Source organism: Sus scrofa, chromosome 12, assembly GCF_054392235.1.
Source record: "Sus scrofa isolate SSC_HxYL_T2T_F1_AM1 chromosome 12, Sscrofa_HxYL_maternal_Yorkshire_Landrace_v2.0, whole genome shotgun sequence".
Taxonomy (NCBI): Eukaryota; Metazoa; Chordata; class Mammalia; order Artiodactyla; family Suidae; genus Sus; species Sus scrofa.
This window is the reverse complement of record NC_139394.1, coordinates 8,753,721-8,771,131: the sequence shown is the minus strand read 5'-3', so window position 1 is coordinate 8,771,131 and position 17,411 is coordinate 8,753,721. Positions and strand designations below refer to the sequence as shown.

General features: G+C 45.5%; 2 long non-coding RNA genes across 5 annotated transcripts in view; one reads left to right on the top strand and one right to left on the bottom strand.

The window, feature by feature from the left end:
- The window catches only part of LOC146398026 (uncharacterized), an 83,745-nt gene that overhangs the window by 24,483 nt on the left and 41,851 nt on the right, over window positions 1–17,411 (bottom strand). The gene's annotated exons all lie outside the window — the stretch shown is intronic.
- The window catches only part of LOC102165993 (uncharacterized), an 82,832-nt gene that overhangs the window by 29,114 nt on the left and 36,307 nt on the right, over window positions 1–17,411 (top strand). The gene's annotated exons all lie outside the window — the stretch shown is intronic.

The window sequence follows — 17,411 nt, the reverse complement described above, 5'->3', positions numbered from 1 at the left end:
CATACGTGCATCCATTCCTGAGCAAAATGACCAGTGCTCTGAGAACTCTGCGCCTCCTCACATAAAGCAGAGGTGTCACCATGGCTTGGAAAGTCCCCGATTTGAAGGGAATCTACAAAACAAGGAAACCCTCTCAATGCGAACTCTGTTATTCTTAACAAAGGGTAGGTGGGCACTTTATCATTTTCATCCCTGTGTTTATTCCTACTTGGGATCCAGATTTTTTTCTGGCCCATGGAAGAAGGTGGTAGCCTCAGGAATATGTCCTGAGGGTAAAGGAATGGGGGTTCGTGCGGTGTAAACAGATGGCAAGGTGTTGAGAGGACCCCCCCCCCCAAGGGGACAGGTGCCCTGCGTATATGACAGTCAGACCTCACAGGCCAACCGGGAGACAACTCCTCCCAGTCCTGAGCTCCATGGCCTTTTCCCAAAGTTCTTCATTAAGAGAAAGAATGGTTAGCCAGAAGCCGGGAGAACAAAGACAGAAAAAAGTCAGTGTAACTGGGAAATAGTGGGACAAGCAGGCATTTGAACACCAGACAGGATCTTTCTATCTTGCAATTCAAAAACACACACTTAGAAGACAGCTCTGAATCACTGCTCTTTGCATTTGCTGTTTCAAAAAGACTGGAAACTCCGTGAGAACAGGGACTATAGCACTGAATCCCCAGCATCTATCACATATAAAACTGCTCAGTAACTTTTTTTTCTGGCTACAGCATGGGATCTCAGTTCCCAGACCAGGGATCAAACCAGGGCCACAATGGCGCAAGAGCAAAATCCTAACCACTAGGCCACCAGGGAACTCCCTCAATAACTCTTTTTGCATGTTGAGAAATTCTGGGAGTTCCCATCGTGGCTCAGTAGTTAATGAATCCGACTAGGAACCATGAGGTTGTGGGTTCGATCCCTGCCCTTGCTCAGTGGGTTAAGGATCCGGCATGGCCGTGAGCTGTGGTGTAGGTTGCAGACGCTGCTTGGATCCTGCGTTGCTGTGGCTCTGGCGTAGGCCAGCGGCTACAGCTCTGATTAGACCCCTAATCTGGGAACCTCCATATGCCGCAGGAGCGGCCCAAGAAATGGCAAGAAAGACAAAAAGAAAAAAAAAAAAGAAGAAGAAAGAAGGAAAAAAAAGAAAAATTCTGGATTCACAAGGAAGAGAAAAATAAATGTGCCGTGTCCTGGGGAAACCAGTCTGTATCCATTCATGGGAGCCAATTGTTAAATCTACTAGCGTCTTGCAAGGCCATTGTTAAAAACTGCCACTATTAAAAGTCGAATTCTATAAATGTATAATTAAATACATTATATCGAAAACAAAGGTAAATAAGGGTCCCACTTACTTTTTCTTCTGCAGTGGTTACTATCGTCTATGCCCTTGAGGTAATTTACATCTATCGTGTCCATAAGGTGGAAATACTGTATGATGCTTGATGACTGCACATCTGTCCCCCACTCTATGCAATGATGTCACATTTTTAGCTTAATTAGCCTCAGTGGGAACATGAACACCATAGAAATCTAAAACTGCTCCAGATTAGGGTTTGATTTATGTAACAGTCTACACTTGAGAATGATGAAGAAAATGTGAAAAATGCCGATTAAACACCAAAGTATATCATGTCAGAGTTCCCTTGTGGCTCAGCAGCTTAAGGATCCAGCATTGTCACTGCTGTGGCATGAGTTCAGTCCTTGGCCTGGGAACTTCCATGTGCCATGGGTTGTGGACAAAAAGAAAAAAATATATATATATATATCAGGTCTATAGTTTTTCCCTTGCGAGTAGCCAGCAAATATGTATTAAGGCAATATTCTTTCAGTATTCAAAAACCATTCTCTGGTCCAGTGGAGAAAGCACATTATCAACTAAGACATGAGGTTCCAATATACATCTCTCTTCTTTCATCTTATCCTTAACAGAAGTGAAAATGTCAACCAGCCTTCGTGTTGGAATGACACTGCTTTGTCAACTGCAAAAGAAAAGTCGGTGAAATGTTTCTCGAGAGTCAGTTGGTTATGCGGACTAATATACACAGTGAATGGTGTGGCATATTTTAGGATTATTTGGGAATTTTGTGCTACACATCCTTTATATCAATAAGACTTGTAATCAACTCATGTATGTATGTTCATGAATATGTTTTCTTCAGAGTGCTGGTTGTTAACTATTTATCAGCCCATTACTATCCAATAGCACACAATTCTTTTTGCCGCCCCCACTGCACGTGGGCTTCCAGGCCAGGGATCAAACTGCACCACAACAGTGACCCGAGCCACAGCAATGACAACACAAGATCCTGAACCACTAAGCCACCAGGAAAACTCTGAAAGGGGATAATTCTAATGACTTACAGGATGGTGATTAAATAGGTGTATATGTATACGTGCGTATGCTTGGAGGCAGATCACTTCGCTGTGGCTTAGTGGAGGCACGAAACAGTGAAAGAAAGCTATTGCTAGAAAAATGACACAGTATGAGCTATTCCTACCTGCCCTACTGTTTCGTTGGGACATATGAAATAGCCTATAATGTTGAAGTTTCCCCAGCGAAACAAAAGCGTGGGCGGGGAGCCAGCAGCATTTCCGAGAGGCACCCCTCTCCCCCAGTGCCTCAGCTTCCTAGGATCAAGAAAGATGTTCCAGTTTTTTCTTGGGATGACCAAGGGGCGACGCTCTGCCTGTGTTGTCTGCTGCTAGTGCCTTGCGGAATGTAGGTGCTTAATAAGTATTTAGGAATTTTGTCCTGCTGGACGGATCTAATCTATTTATTAACTCTTGCTGGCATCAGCACCCTCTTTAGCACTAGATTTTAAGCACCAAGACTGAGGAAAATCCCCATCCTCTCTCTTGCCTGGTCCTTTCTTCCCCTTGTATCCATCTCGGCAGGAACCAATAGCAAGTGGGGCCGGGGCCCCTTGGCTCCATCACAAAGCCAAACAGGTGTGAGAGATTAGCTCCCTGGACCGAGCCTCTGTCCAACAAAACAATGTCAAATTCCCCCCCTAATAAAGTCCAGAGCTGTAAGCAATTCCCCTTGTTATTAAGCAGGAAAGAAAACACAGCCCGGCTCCTTCCCAATTAGCTCGGAGGACCCTCCGATGAGCCGAATTTAAACCAGAGACCTGCCATGATCTGGCTTCCAGCGCAGACAGGGCCTGCCTGCCCCAGCGAATGGAAACTCACTGGCCCCGGTTCCCAGCCATCTTGGCACAAGGGTGCAGACGCCCCCCCCAAGCCCTCCCCCCAATATCCACGGGCTGTCTCTGCCTCTGATTCAAACCATCTTTGCAATTCCCTGCCAGGTCCCTTACTTTGATTTTCCATATGGAGGCTCGGTCTCCTCTGCCAGGTTAGTGTTTATAGGGATGGGCTTTTTTGACAGTTTTGCTGTCAGTGAAGGAGAGGCTGGGTTCCTCCCCTGAACATGAATCACTTTCTTGTCATCCCAAAGAGGGGGCAAGAGCAACATCCTGAAGCAATAACAACAAAACAGAAACCCCAGAGGCATCTAGCAAGGGGGCTGTCTCGTCTTCCCTGTCCTCCTCTCCCTCCATCCCCCGCCTCAAACTGATAGGTCATGGAGTGGAAGACAGACACACAGACTCCAAGGGGCTTCCAAACATGGGGTTGGAGCAATGGGCCACTAAAGTCATCTGGTCCTGTCCCCCCACCCTGTCTGAGAAGGTAGTTGGAGGAGAGAATCTCTTTCAGTCCTAAAGCTCTTAACCGAATAAGGGATGTTTAAACCGTTTTCATAATAAGCCCCAAGTTCGGATTATGACTGCCAGGCACTGCCTCAAGCCTTTTTTTTTTTTTTTGGCTTTTTGGGGCCCGCACCCATGGCACTTGGAAGTTCCCAGGCTAGGGGTCGAATTGGAGCTGTAGCCATTGACCTACACCACGGCCACAGCAGCACTGGATCCTTAACCCACTGAGCGAGGCCAGGGACCTAAGACTTTAAAGCATTACTTCATCGAACACTACAAGAACCTTACAGAAGGTCCCTCATTTTATAAATGAGGTCACTGAGTATTTAGAAGGCGCTGGTCCACAGCACACCACTAAGCCACTGGGAGGAGCAAGCGAACCCAGTCCAAATCTAGAACCATGACGGGTTTGAGCACTATTTGCCAAATCTTCCTTCTTCCTCCTCAGCTCCCCCTTCTGGGCACATGGAGGGATTACATGTCCTGGGCTCTGATGTTGGATGGGGCCTCGTGACCAGCACTAGCCAATGAGTGGTGAAAAAAGATGATGCAGATCACTGCAAGGCTGAGCCCATGCAGAATGTGTCGTTTCCTCTGCCATGCTCACCAGCAATGTTCCAGAAAGTTCTGTCAGCCTGGGTCCCAGAAAAAGAGTACAAAGATAAGGGAGCAGCTTCTGGTGATAGGTGCTATGAATAAGAAATATGTGTTAGTTCTTTTAATCCATTAAGGTTTGGGGGTTATTATGAAAGTGAGGAAGGTGGTTAGTTTTGGAGGGAGCAGAAGAAGAGGACACGTGAAGAGGTTTCTAGGAAGCCTAAGGTCCATTTCCTAACTTGAGTGCTAGTTAGAAGGATGTTGGTTTTATACTAATAGGATAAAGAGTTATTTTGAGTGAGTTTCTGTATCTTTGTTTTTATTTTTCACTCACAAAGGTTAAAAAACGTTGGGGGTTGTTTGTTATCACACCCTAACAGCCCTGACTGATACAATGCAGCCAGCCTTGACTGAATCACCATCATAGACCCTGTTGCCAAGTGCTTCTGAATGTCTCAGTGATCCCCCTTCTGCTTAGATGTCAAGAACTTTTTATCTTCTGAAATGAGAGCTGAAACCTTTGTTTTTCTTTTCTTTTCTTTTTTCTTTTTTCTTTTTTTTCTGGTACGTCAACATCTTTTTAACAAAAAGGACAAAGTTAGAAACATGAAATGAAACATGGAATGGATTTGCTGGGGCAGAAAATCTCCAACATTCTCATCTGTAACTTCCTTAGGGGTGAGGGCTGCCTTCCAAAAGGCATGGCATGATTGGCTCTGAAATAGAGAACGCACGACGAGGCCATCGCCAGAACCTTCCCTCTGACTCCCCTCGTCTCATCCTCAACCCAGCCTCTTGTGGTCAGTTTAGTTTCTAGAGCATGCTGTTTGCATTCGTTGCACGCACAGAAGGAGGCGATGAAATAGCTTCATGGGACATTTAGGCCAGAGGTTTCACCCAAGGGAGAGGAAGATCCTGATGGTCTGTCCCTGTTGGCAAATGCCTGTGAGATATTCAGAGTAATCTTACTCGCCTAGAGCTAAACCAGGGTACAAGGGCAGAGGGAAAACCTGAACGCCTTTCCCTGGCCATAACCCTAGCACAAGCAATGAAGGCTGGCTTTTGCAATATCTCAGAGCTTGGAAGGAAGGCAGGGAGTCACTACCTGTTGTGCCAAAGCAACTCCCCACCCCCTGACCCATGTTAGCCGTAGTGAAGTAGGGTACTTTCTTCTGGAAGACCACTGTGGTGCTCTGTAGTCCATTCCCCTTCTATGCATTGCTCCCCAACTCCCCCTCCTGGAATTTAAAGCCATCGTTGCATGGGGAAATGACAAGTACTACTAGCTTAAAACAAAACAAAAAAAAAAACCCCACTCTTTTTTATTTTTATTTATTTATTTGTTTTTGGCTGCACTTGTGGCATGCGGAAGTTCTCGGCCCAGGGATGGAACTGACACAGCAGCCAACCCAAGCAGCTGCAGTGATGACACTGGATCCTTAACCCACTGCACCACCAGGAAACTCCAGTTCTCTTTGTTTAAATTGTAACTTTTGTTTTACTTATTTACTGATCTACTATTGATCTACTAATGTGCAAAATTCTCTGCAGCTTCAACTCTGTTTTAGAACTCTTGCTCTCCTGAAAGCCCGTTCCCCAACCAAACTCAGATTCTTCCCACCCACCTGCAGGCAAACTGCTGAGTTTTCACTCCCAATTCAGCTCTTCCAGGGCTTTCCCTCAGCACTCAGAGGCTGTTGAACAACAACTGTTTCCCAAGCTCGGCACTTGCTGATCTAACCTCATTAAGCCAACGCAAGAAGTCTAGGAGATTGATTTATCCCATATAATAAAACGAGGCTCTTACTCACTGGGGCAACCTGGCACAGGATCTGGTCCCTTCTGTAAGAGGTAGCAAACCCGCAACATAATAAACTGCCCTGCTATTTGGGGAGAGATAAATTGCTAATCCGTGGTTGTCATACCATAAATGAATTTTCATTACAGTCTAGGGCAACACTAAACTTCAAGGTCCTGTCATTATAAACCATTGATTTTTTTTATTGTCACCTGCTAAAAGCAAAAACATAAAACATTATTACTTTAACACCAAGATCCAGTTGGGTGTGAGCCCTCCCGCTGTAAATTACAGGTGGCAGCAGAGACATGCACGAGGTAAGGCAGTTACGCTCCCCCTCCCCCAACCTGGAAACGTGCTCCAGAGAAGCCCATCCTGGGAGGAATCATTTACACAGAGATCAAATCAGGCCGCCTTTTCCAGGCACAGGAGCCTGAGCTGTCTCTCTCTCTCTCTTTCTCTCTCTCTCTCTCTCTCTCTCTCTCTCTCTCTCTCTCTCTCTCTCTCTCGTCCTGTTTCTCTCTTTCTACCTTTTAGGCTAGTTATTTGCAAGTGATGACCACATACAGATAAAGGGTGCAGACCCAGGAAGCGAAATTCTCGTGTCTGAATTCCAGTTCCCCCTTATTCTTAGTTATATGACCTTGAGCAGCTGTGCCTCCGTTTCCTGCTCTGTAAAATGGGAAGGTTAGCAAGAGTAACTGCCTGCCTCACGGGGTTATTGTGAGCGCCAGATGAGTTCAAACACATCAAGCGCGGAGAAGAATACCTGCACAGAGAAAGAACTCAATGCAAGTCACGTATTATTGTTACAACACAAATGAAAGCATGGGTGGCTGTCATTCTTTGCCTTCTAGACTGTAAGTTGTTCGTAGGATGCTTGTTTTACATCTTTTTTATATATTTACCTAGTTAGCCTGAACTAGTTAAAGACAAATCCTATAATTTACCCATCATTACACACTACAGGTCCAGCGGTGGGTCTGGTGCACAGTAAATGCTTCATTACAATGCTTATGATGGCTGGCACGTTACAAGTACCATAAATTCCTACTGAGTGGACAAATGAGTGTTCAAAAATGTCTTTTATTCACTCTTCAAGTAGCCCTGTGCTCTGTTTAAGGGATTGTGCTGATGAACAGAGATTTCGGGAGAAGGGTTCTCCCCGAACAGAAGGAGAGGGAATGACAGGATATGGGATTAAGAGGAGAAGAAATTTCCTGTTCGCATAAAAAGAGACTCTATTCTCCCAGCTTGGTTACATAGCTTTTGTTGTATGTTTTTGACTCTGGAGACCACGGGTCCGAGTGGCTCCAGTAAAGTGTTGTGTCGTGAGGGAGGGGATGTTGAAGGTTCTGGACCGTCCGTGTGTGGTCAGCTAAGTGTGTGACGGAGAAAAGGAGATTCCTGGGAAGCGGGAGAAAGATGCATAGGGCTCTGCGGAATTTGGAACCCTGTTCTCCATCTTCCTGTCGATACAAGTCACTCCACTCCGGGGTCGTGCCTCCAAATTTATGTATTTAAATTACTGAAGTGTAGTTGCTTTACAGTGCTGTGTTGATTTTAGGTATAGAACAACTGATTCAATTACATATATATTACATATAATATACGTGTGTGTGTGTGTATATATGTGTATGTATATGTAGCTGAACATCTTGTAATAATCTACAAAAAGAATCTGAAAAAGAATATATATATATATATACATATATTTTTTTTATATATTCTTTTTCAGATTCTTTTCCGTGGTAGATTATTACAAGATAGCGAATATAGTTCCCTGCACCTTGAAGTCTTTTTTTGTTTTGTTTTTTGTTTTTTAGGGCGGCACTTGCAGCCCTTGGAAGTTCCCAAGCCAGGGGTCGAATCGGAGCTGTAGCTGCTAGTCTTTGCCACAGCCACAGCAACGCCAGATCCGAGCCACATCTGTGACCTACACCACAGCTCACAGTAACGCCGGATCCTTCACCCACCGAGTGAGGCCAGGGATCGAATGTGCAACCTCATGGTTCCTAGTCGGATTCGTTTCCACTGCGCCACAACGGGAATGCCTCGAAATCTTTCTTGATTCAATGCTGCCTGGCCCCCTGTTCCCAGTTCTCCTGGTTCAGTTACCCTACTATCGCGTGGACATTCCTCGCTTTAATGGCTTCTCATCTCGGCAGCATAAAATTCAGACCCTCAGCCCAGCATTCAAGGTCCACACGGACCTCAACCCAGCCCACCTTTCCAGAATCATCCCTTCTTTCGCACCCCTGCTCTCCGTCTCAGGTCTGCTGGGCAAAGCGTGACTCTGGTGTGGGGACAAATGATCACGTTTTCCTTCCCACCTTCTGCCACTTCTTCAGTCTAATAACTCTGACCTCACCTCTCAAGGCTCCGTTCTGTGGTCCCATCATCTGCAAAGCCTTCTCCCACTTTCCCCAGCAGAACGAAGCCCTCTCCCACCTATGGCCCCCAGGAAAACTGTGCCTTATGTTCTGTAACCTTTTCCACTGCTCCACTCTGAATCCCCTAAAGACAAATCCTGGGATTTACCCAACTTTCTATCCCATGAGCCTGGCATCATGCCTGGCACAAAACAGGTGTTGAACAAAGAAGGAGTGAGAAGTAACTGGAGGTCATGTCCCGTTTCGTGAGAGAGAGAGAGATTTTAATTATGAGAATAAGTCCCGAACGGGCTATGCTGGACAGGTACAGAGACCTGTGACTCCCAGACAAGGATGTCGTAGAAGGGACTCCCACATGAAGCAGAAGTTTGACCCAAACCGCCTTTAGGACATTTTTCGGTCTGGACTTGAGATTCAAGGACACTCTCAGACCTTCCAGACCCTCAACCACTTCACTGAAAAGAGACACCCAGAAGTCTTGGTCCTGGGACTTTGCCATCCCACAGTGGTGTTTCTCCAAGAAAAGGGATGGTTTTCACCTGTGGGAAATGAAATAAATATGAAAGCTTTTAACTCTAGGGCAAAAAAAGAAGGATCGTCTCGCAGTGATGGAATGTCTAAGACCTTTCTCCAAAAAAGGCGTAAAGCCATGAACTTGCTTTTGTGTGTGTATAATTTTAAAAAAAAAAAAAAATGCCTTCGTACCCTATGTTCTCATAACTGAAAGAGATAGAGAACAGACGGGGGGCAAAACCTGGCCTTCCAGATGTGTCAGAGTTGTGATAAGTCATGTTTAAACTTTACCCAAAGTGAAATAAAGTGTCAACAGAAACTGCTGCCCAAACTCTCTGATCAGGTCAGGCAAACAACCAATCGAAAAAAATCAATCAAATGTGAAAGGTGGCTTCAAGGGGTGGGAATGCTTAACTCTGTGATTCCCATAGGAGCCAGGCCTATTTAACATGTTTTTCCCCTCCTAGCCATGAAATAGCCAGAAGTACACCAGAGGGTGTTGTTTTGTGAGCCAGCTTGGCCGTGGGCAAACGAAGAATGTGAGGGCATTGGTTGAGCCCACTTCTCTGGGGCCTGGAGACCCAGTCTGGTCCCTGCTGATCCCTGAGGAAAAGGAGTCTGATTTGCTCCATCGGTCTTAAGCCCGCCATTCTGAGCATCCTTCCTGCCTCACTGCCAGTGCTTTGGGAGAGAAGGTGGCCAAAACTCCAAAGAGGAATGGAAATTTTGAGCTCCATCTGGAATACTGAAAATACACAAGGAGATTGGCTCTTTGGGGTGGGGCACAGGAGCAAAAATGTCGAAGTTGATGTGACACAATGACAGCAAAGCGTTTGCATGTGGCCCATCCCATTGGCCACAGACTCCTTATCCTCAGGGATCAGCAGGGACCAGACAGGGCCTCTGGGCCCCAGAGAAGTGGGCTAATGTTCAGGACGGGGTTTTCATTGCAAGGAGAAAAGTGAAGTGTTCAGTCAGGAACTGGGGGAGCCAAGGTCCAATCTTGTGGACCAAATAAATATGGTGGACTCAGGTGGGTTTTGTGGACAGGAAGCTGTTTGAGTGTCACCACCCACAAAGAACCCAATTCCAGACCCCCCAGAGCCGGTGAAACTGCTCATGTACAGCCAGTCTCATCAAGATGGGTCTAAGAACCGGCTGGGCTCACCCTCCAGTGGTTTCAGTGGATGAAGCTTGAAGAGGGCAATGATTTGACATGGCAGCCAGCTCGCACATCTTCCCACCCCCCACCCCCGATGATTGACTCCAGAGCACACCCTGCCCTCGCCCCTTTGTATTTTAAAGTGGCAGAGACTGCAAAGAAGATAACCAAGGGGCACAAAGAGACCAAGAACTGGATTCAAATAACAGCACTCGGTGTGGACAAAAAATTGGTGCAATCACCTCATGACCCATATTGAGACCTTTTCCAAAAATGTGTATATGCTTTAACTACATAGCTTCACTTCTAGGATCTTGTTCTTAGGGGGAAAATGCATTAAAAATAGAGAAGGAGAGAAGTCAGAAAGAGGGTTGGAAAGGACAACATTTTGAAGGTTTATCACTATTATATTAGAAACTGCACTTGGATCCTCTGATTTCATCCTCACACAATCCACAGGACTGGGACAACGATGCTTTTTGTAGCATTGTTTATAATAGTGAAAAATTGGAAACAGCCTTCTTGTATAACGGCTGAAAGTAACATTATGCGGCGCTCATGTCATGCTTTACCACCAGACCCTTAAAACTGTTTATAACCAATTCTGTATGGACAGGAGACAGTGCTCAGGGTATAATGTTAATAGAAGTATACAAAACCGCATATGCAATGGAAGTACCAGAGCACTTCTAGTTTCCTTGTTTACATGTATGCGTATGTGATGGAGTTATATATTCATGTGTCCGCATGTGTATCAGAAAGTCAACACTGTTATAAGTGGGCGACGGGATACTTCTCTTCTTCTTCACACTTTCCAATATTTCCCCAAATTTTTACAGTGAGAATAATTACCTTAATAAGCAGTCAAAACATTTCATGGAAATAGCTTATTTTCCATATGCTTTTCATGCTAATATCTGAATACACATCACCCCTCTGCTAAAATACTGTCATCAAAGGATTTCAAGTGGCCATAGGTGTCTAACAAGGACAAATTATAGACAATTGGAAAACATCTAAAATATGCCAGCAGCTTATCAGCCTTGGAAAATATTTCACACATTCTCATAACAAACAAGGCGTGTGACCCTAACATCAGCTCATATATATTCAGTATATTTCTAGTCTGAAAATAGCATGACCTCGAACATTCCTGCCGGATGTCGAGAATACTTCGAGACTGTCTTTGAAAATGATTAGAGCCATGTATGTGTTATGCCCATATTTTTAAATAATTGAAGTGATAAGTTATACTTTACCGTGTGCTTTGTTGGAAGATGGCACCCCTCCTGTCATAATCCTGAGATAAAGAGCTTGAAGAGGGCAAGGATTTTAAATAAACATTTTAAATACGAACACGAGATAGGTAGGGGAAATTGATGGAGCAGAGCTTTTGAAGGGTGGTTTTCTTTCTCTAAAACAAAGTCATAAAAGATGGAAAGAGGTCTGGGGAGAGGAAAACGGACTGTGGTTCATCACTGAGGATCCCAGCCCTAGTCTTCTTCTTAGGGAATTGGGGGAGAAGGGGCGAGAGACTCTCGGACCTCCTCAGACGTTCCATTCCCTAATAAGGAAGGTGCCACAGCAGAGCCTGTGACTACATCAGAGTGGGGTGGAAGCATGCTAAGAAGGCACCTAGGAAGGTAGATCATATTCGATTCCAAGAGACTCGATGAATTTGCGGTTTAGCAGCCCTAAATCATGGACATTCCAAGTCAGTCCCCAAAAGGAATGTCTTCATTCTATTCAAGGGTTTGGAGAAAGGCAAGTGTGGTGATGTCTTGAGGACTCCATCCTGTTAAATATCCGGGCGTGTTTCCAAGGAAGGTTATAGAATATCTTGCTCAGATTATTAACATTGATAAAGTACCGATCAGGAGTAGGTGCCTGCCTGTACCCAGCAATTTGAAGAGAGATAAAAGAGGCTCATAGGCAGAAATGTCTGCTTCCTCTGGGGATTATCACACCTAGGGCTCCACTACTGGAAAAGTGAGCTAAGCCATATGTTTTCTTCAAGAACTCCATCTCGGAGTTCCCACCGTGGTGCAGCAGAAGTGAATCTGACTAGTATCTGTAAGGATGCAGGTTAGATCCTTGGCCTCGCTCAGTGGGTCAGGGATCCAGCATTGCCATGAGCTGTGGTGAAGGTCGCAGATGCAGCTCAGATCCCACATTGCTGTGTCTGCGGCCCACAGCTATAGCTCTGTTTCCACCCTAACCTGGGAACTTCCATATGCCATGGGTGCCGCCCTAAAAAAGCAAACAAAAACAAAAACAAACCAAAACAAACAAAACAAAAAAACTCCATTTCCAAAGGCTAATAGAGTTGCTAGTGAGAGCATGATGAAATTCGTGCATGAGATAACCAATTAGATTGTGTTCTCCTGCAGATGCAGTTATCCAAAGTAGCCTGAATATTCCTCAGAGAAGAGGGAGGGGTGTTCAGAATTACAGAAAGCACTGAAAAGAATGCAGTTGATGGCAGGAAGTATAGGCAGTCTATGGACAGCAATTCTGAAAATTGCAAGGCTCAGAAGCTGGCCTTGGATGGTCCCCGGGTTTGGTGTTTGAGAGGATGGATACAATGACCACTGAGGTCCCCTTCAGTTCCCGCATCTCCTCATCCAGTTACCGCATCTCGGGGACCCCCTCCGTGGCCTCCTTTCTATGGCCACGCTCATGAATGGACAGAAAAGGGGAGCAGACATATTTTGAAGCCTGTTTTGATGAAGAGACGTTTTCCTTCATGCCACAATATTATCAGCGTTAAGCAAAACCAATCACAGTATAAATAACTGAATGTGAGGAGTTCCTGTTGTGGCTCAGGGAGTTAATGTCTGCGAAGATGCCGGTTCGATCCCTGGCCTTGGTTAGTGGGTTAAGGATGTGGCATTGCCACAAGCTATGGCGTAGGCTGGCAGCGGCTCTCACTCGACCCCTAGCCTGGGAACGTCTGTATGCTACAGGTGCAGCCCTAAAAATAAGAAAAAAAAAATGAATTTGAGTCTTCCTACCAAACAACAGAGAAGCTTTAGCCCAACCATCACTACCAACTTGCTACTCAGGAACTCGAGAATTCAAGATTTCTCAGTCGCAGTACTACTGATAATTGGGACCGCATAATTCTTTGCTGTGGATGTTCAGTAGCATCCGGGGCCTCTGTTTACTAGGTGCCAGGAGCACCTGTCCCCCTTTTTGACAATCAGAAATGTCTGTAGAAGTTGCACGTGTCTCCTGAAGGCAAAATTGGCCCCAGATGAGAACCGCTGAGCTAAATGGACAGAAATCTTCATTCTCAGGAATGGAGGCTACAAAGTACCGTCCCATTCTATTCCATCCCATGTACCAAAGTCTCTCATTGAACTTTCAGCATGATTTTAAACCCAGAGGTAATAGAAATGGATGTTCTGTCCTGGTCTCTGCAGAAGTTTAAACAACAAAGGGACATTTCCCATGCCTGGGAGAGGCTTTCCCAAGAAGCTCATTGGCCATATGTTCAAAAACCATTGGGTTCTCTGCACCTTTGATGCCGACAAGGAGATCTGAGGAGCATTTGTCATCAAGGTATCTGTATCTTACTCTGACTGCCTGATACTGTGGGCAGTTATCTTCTTCTTAGGGGACATCACATGGAAGAATAACCCAAGACATCTCTGTGGTTCTCCATGGCGTGCTGTCATTGTGATCCCTGACTCAGTTTGAGAAGACGTAAAGGGGGCGCAAGAACCCTCTAACTTGTCTTGGCACCACCTTCCAGACGGTTCATCTGGAGATCGAACCTGCCTGTGTCTACCCGGCAGACTCGATGAGCTTCCCTGGAGTTAAAGACTATAAAAGTCAAAGCCGGAAGCAACACAGGAGACCCATCCCCTCCTTTCATAGCGACCTAGAGATAGTCACGAGTGACTTCAAGGCAGAGTAGCACTGGAACCCAGTACAAAAGACAATGGGCCGGTCACAACTTCAGATGGACACATCAGGTTCACAGCAATAAAGAAAAAAAAATTGTCAGAGCAAACGGAAGCCTCACACTAATGCCAGTCAATCCTGCTGGGTGGGTCCTAGCTCACTGAACTGTAACAACAGTGCTCTCAAAAATATTTTTTAAAATATTTTTACCTTAAAAAAAAAAACATATTCCATAGATCCTTTTTTGAAACTCCAAATATTTAGAATGGCAAGCTTTCAATCACTCTCAAAGTACTGGACAGACTGGTGGAGCAAGGGGGAGGTGAGGGGGTGACTGTAAGCCAATCCATTCTCCCCCACTTCCCTGATCCTCTTCCCCCTCCCCACACCATCCCCTGCTGTCATTTATCAAGACTGGCTTGATCCTGTGGAATTCCTCTCATTCTTCGTCGGGGCTTTGACCTCCTCCAACCAAACAAGCCGTGTAGATTCTGGGAGAGCGCTAACACCAGGGCATGGGGAGTGAAGAGGAGGAAACAATCGATGTCCTAGGACTTTCCCACACTTTGGGAGATCAATTTTATCGGTGTTTGGACACCCAGTGTCAAGGCTGGTCAGCTGGAAGCCAAAGGTTCTGTGGGGGAGGAAGGTTGACAGAAGTGAGAGAAGGTTGGCTTTTTTTTTTTTTTTAATTCATTTTTGATTAGGGTAGAGTTGATGTGCAGTGTTGAGTCAATTTCTGCTGTATAGCACAGTGACCAAGTCACCCATCATATATACACATTCTTTGTCTCATGTTTTCTTGCATTATGGTCTACTTCAAGAGGTTGGATACAGTTCCCTGTGCTGTACAGTAGGACCTCATTGCCTATCCATTCTAAATGTAGTCGTTTGCATCTACCAACCCCAAACTCCCCATCCATCCCACTTCTTCAAGACTCATGGCCATAGAGGTAGTTGGCTTTAATCATAGGACAGCTTCCTGGAAGTGGCTGACTCTAGCAGCAGCTCATGCAGAGGGACCTACACCTCACACTCCATGTATGGAGATGGGGTGGGTCCCTCCTTCTCTCTAAAATGTGAAAAAGACCCCAGAGGTCCCAACACACCCTCTAAAACCACAGACAAATATGGATTGGTCCTAGAAAAAGGCAGATGCCAAGGGCCCTGGGTCCTGCCTTCATGAATAAGTCAAGACTGGTCTTGGAGCGGTCTTCTCTCCATTAACCAAGAGCTCATGGTTCCAAAGGGATTGTCCAAATCTGAATTTTCTCTTCCTTTGGTTGTTCTCTGAGAGAGTGGTTATTGCTCATGGGGGAAACTCAAGCCAGTTGGTCTGCTCCCTGGCAGCTTGTTTGAGCAGAGGAGGATAAAGCTGCTGCCTTCATGAAGGCTCTAAATTTCTCCTGCTATCCTTCCCACTTTCTCATGGGCACCAGGCTGGTCCATCTCTCTGAGTCACATTGCTTCCTGTTCCCCTAAACTTGACCCTCATTGAGCTCTCACCCTTGTATCAGCACTCAGTGATGTGTCTCCTTCCTGAAGCTATCCCTGACGGGCCCTTGTTAAGTTACCTCTTCCTCAATTTTGTTCCCACTCTGCCAGGAAAAAAAGTGGCTATTGTGCCCTATTGCATGCACTAAAATGTGAAAAAGACCCCAATTAATATTTGAGTGCTTCTGGAGGAAGCGTCTTCTTACCTAATTCATCTTCATATTCTCAGACCCCAGCATGGTGAGTAGCATATGATAGACATGCCATAATTATTTGATGGGCACATGCATGTGTAGATTTATATTATTAAGCATCTCAGGTTTCTGGAATTGTAAGGAATTGAGAGACTCCAGGGTGTGAGTGTTTCTCTAGACCAGTGCGTTGATTGTGCTATGTAAAAATGTTATTGTCATGGTCCTTCAGATTCCATCGGTTTCCTGTCCATCAAACCCTGGCTGCAGTTCAGCCCAACTGTAGAGTTTCTGGTGCCTGCGTAGTTGGGCAAGGGGCACTGTCACCACCACCCACAGCTGTGCATGCTGCAATCTCCATCTTCCCACACCAACCCCACTCTCTCTGCCCCAAGCAACAGGACTGTTCAAACAAGAGACAGGACCAAAGAAATCTGAAGTCTCAATGACTCAACTGTAGGCTCTAAGCCATACCCGCATGACCTGCAGACTTCGTATTGAAGCAGCCTCTTCCTGATACCAAATGTCCCTATAAGTGACCGGCGCACCCACTGGTAATCTGAAAGCGTCCTACATACCTGTGTCATGTAGTAAGCTGTGGTTTCTCAGCTCTAACATTCCTATACATGGCATATGATGCTAAAGGGTATTCCGCAAATGCTTTTTCATCCTTGCTAGATGTGTCTTGATAGGTTCTGGCAAAAGGGAGCACTGGAGAGAGATTAAAAGCAGGAAAAAGAAGAATGTGTTCGAATAGAATGTATATATGTGTGTGACTGTATATATGTGTGTGGATCACTTTGCTGTAAAGCAGAAATTGACACAACATTGTAAATCGACTATATTTAATTTTATTTATTTATTTATTTATTTATTGCTTTTTAGGGCTGCACTCGCAGCATATGGAGGTTCCCAGGCTAGGGGTTGAATCAGAGCTAAAGCATATGGAGGTTCCCAGGCTAGGGGTTGAATCAGAGCCACAGCCACAGCAACGCAGGATCTGAGCTGTGTCTGTAACCTACACCACAGCTCATGGCAATGCTGGATCCCCGGCCCACTGAGTGAGATGAGGGATTGAACCTGCATCCTCATGGATACTAGTTGGGTTCGTCCCCTCTGCCATGACAGGAACTCCCCTTCAACTGTATTTTAATAAAAAATGTTTTAAAAAGAGAATGTATTCCCCTCTCCATTTTACTTGTGGTTAAGGTCAGCGCCACCCAGCAGTTGCATTTCTTCCATCCCAACCACAGCACTTAGAGACAGCCTCCATCTCCCAGAGACGGCCCCCAAGTGCTTTCCCAGAGGTACCAGACCTGCAAGGCAACATCCCTTCCTCCTCAGAGATCTGAATTCCACCTTCGTATGTCCCGCTCTCCAAGCTCTTCACGTGCCATCAGCAGCCATACAGAACCTCCTCTGCATAGTTTTGGGTTCTGTCTTCTCTGCCTTTCCTCTGATCTTCTGGGATCCGTAGACTTAGTATCTTCCCATATTCCCCCAGCATTAAACGGGAAGCCTCTTTCATCAGCTACTATGTTATCTCACTCTTCCCATTTCACTTTTTAAGTGCTCCAACAACTACATCACCCATCCCCTCCATTAAATTCCCTCTATTGAAATACCTAATGTGGTTTCTGTTTATCT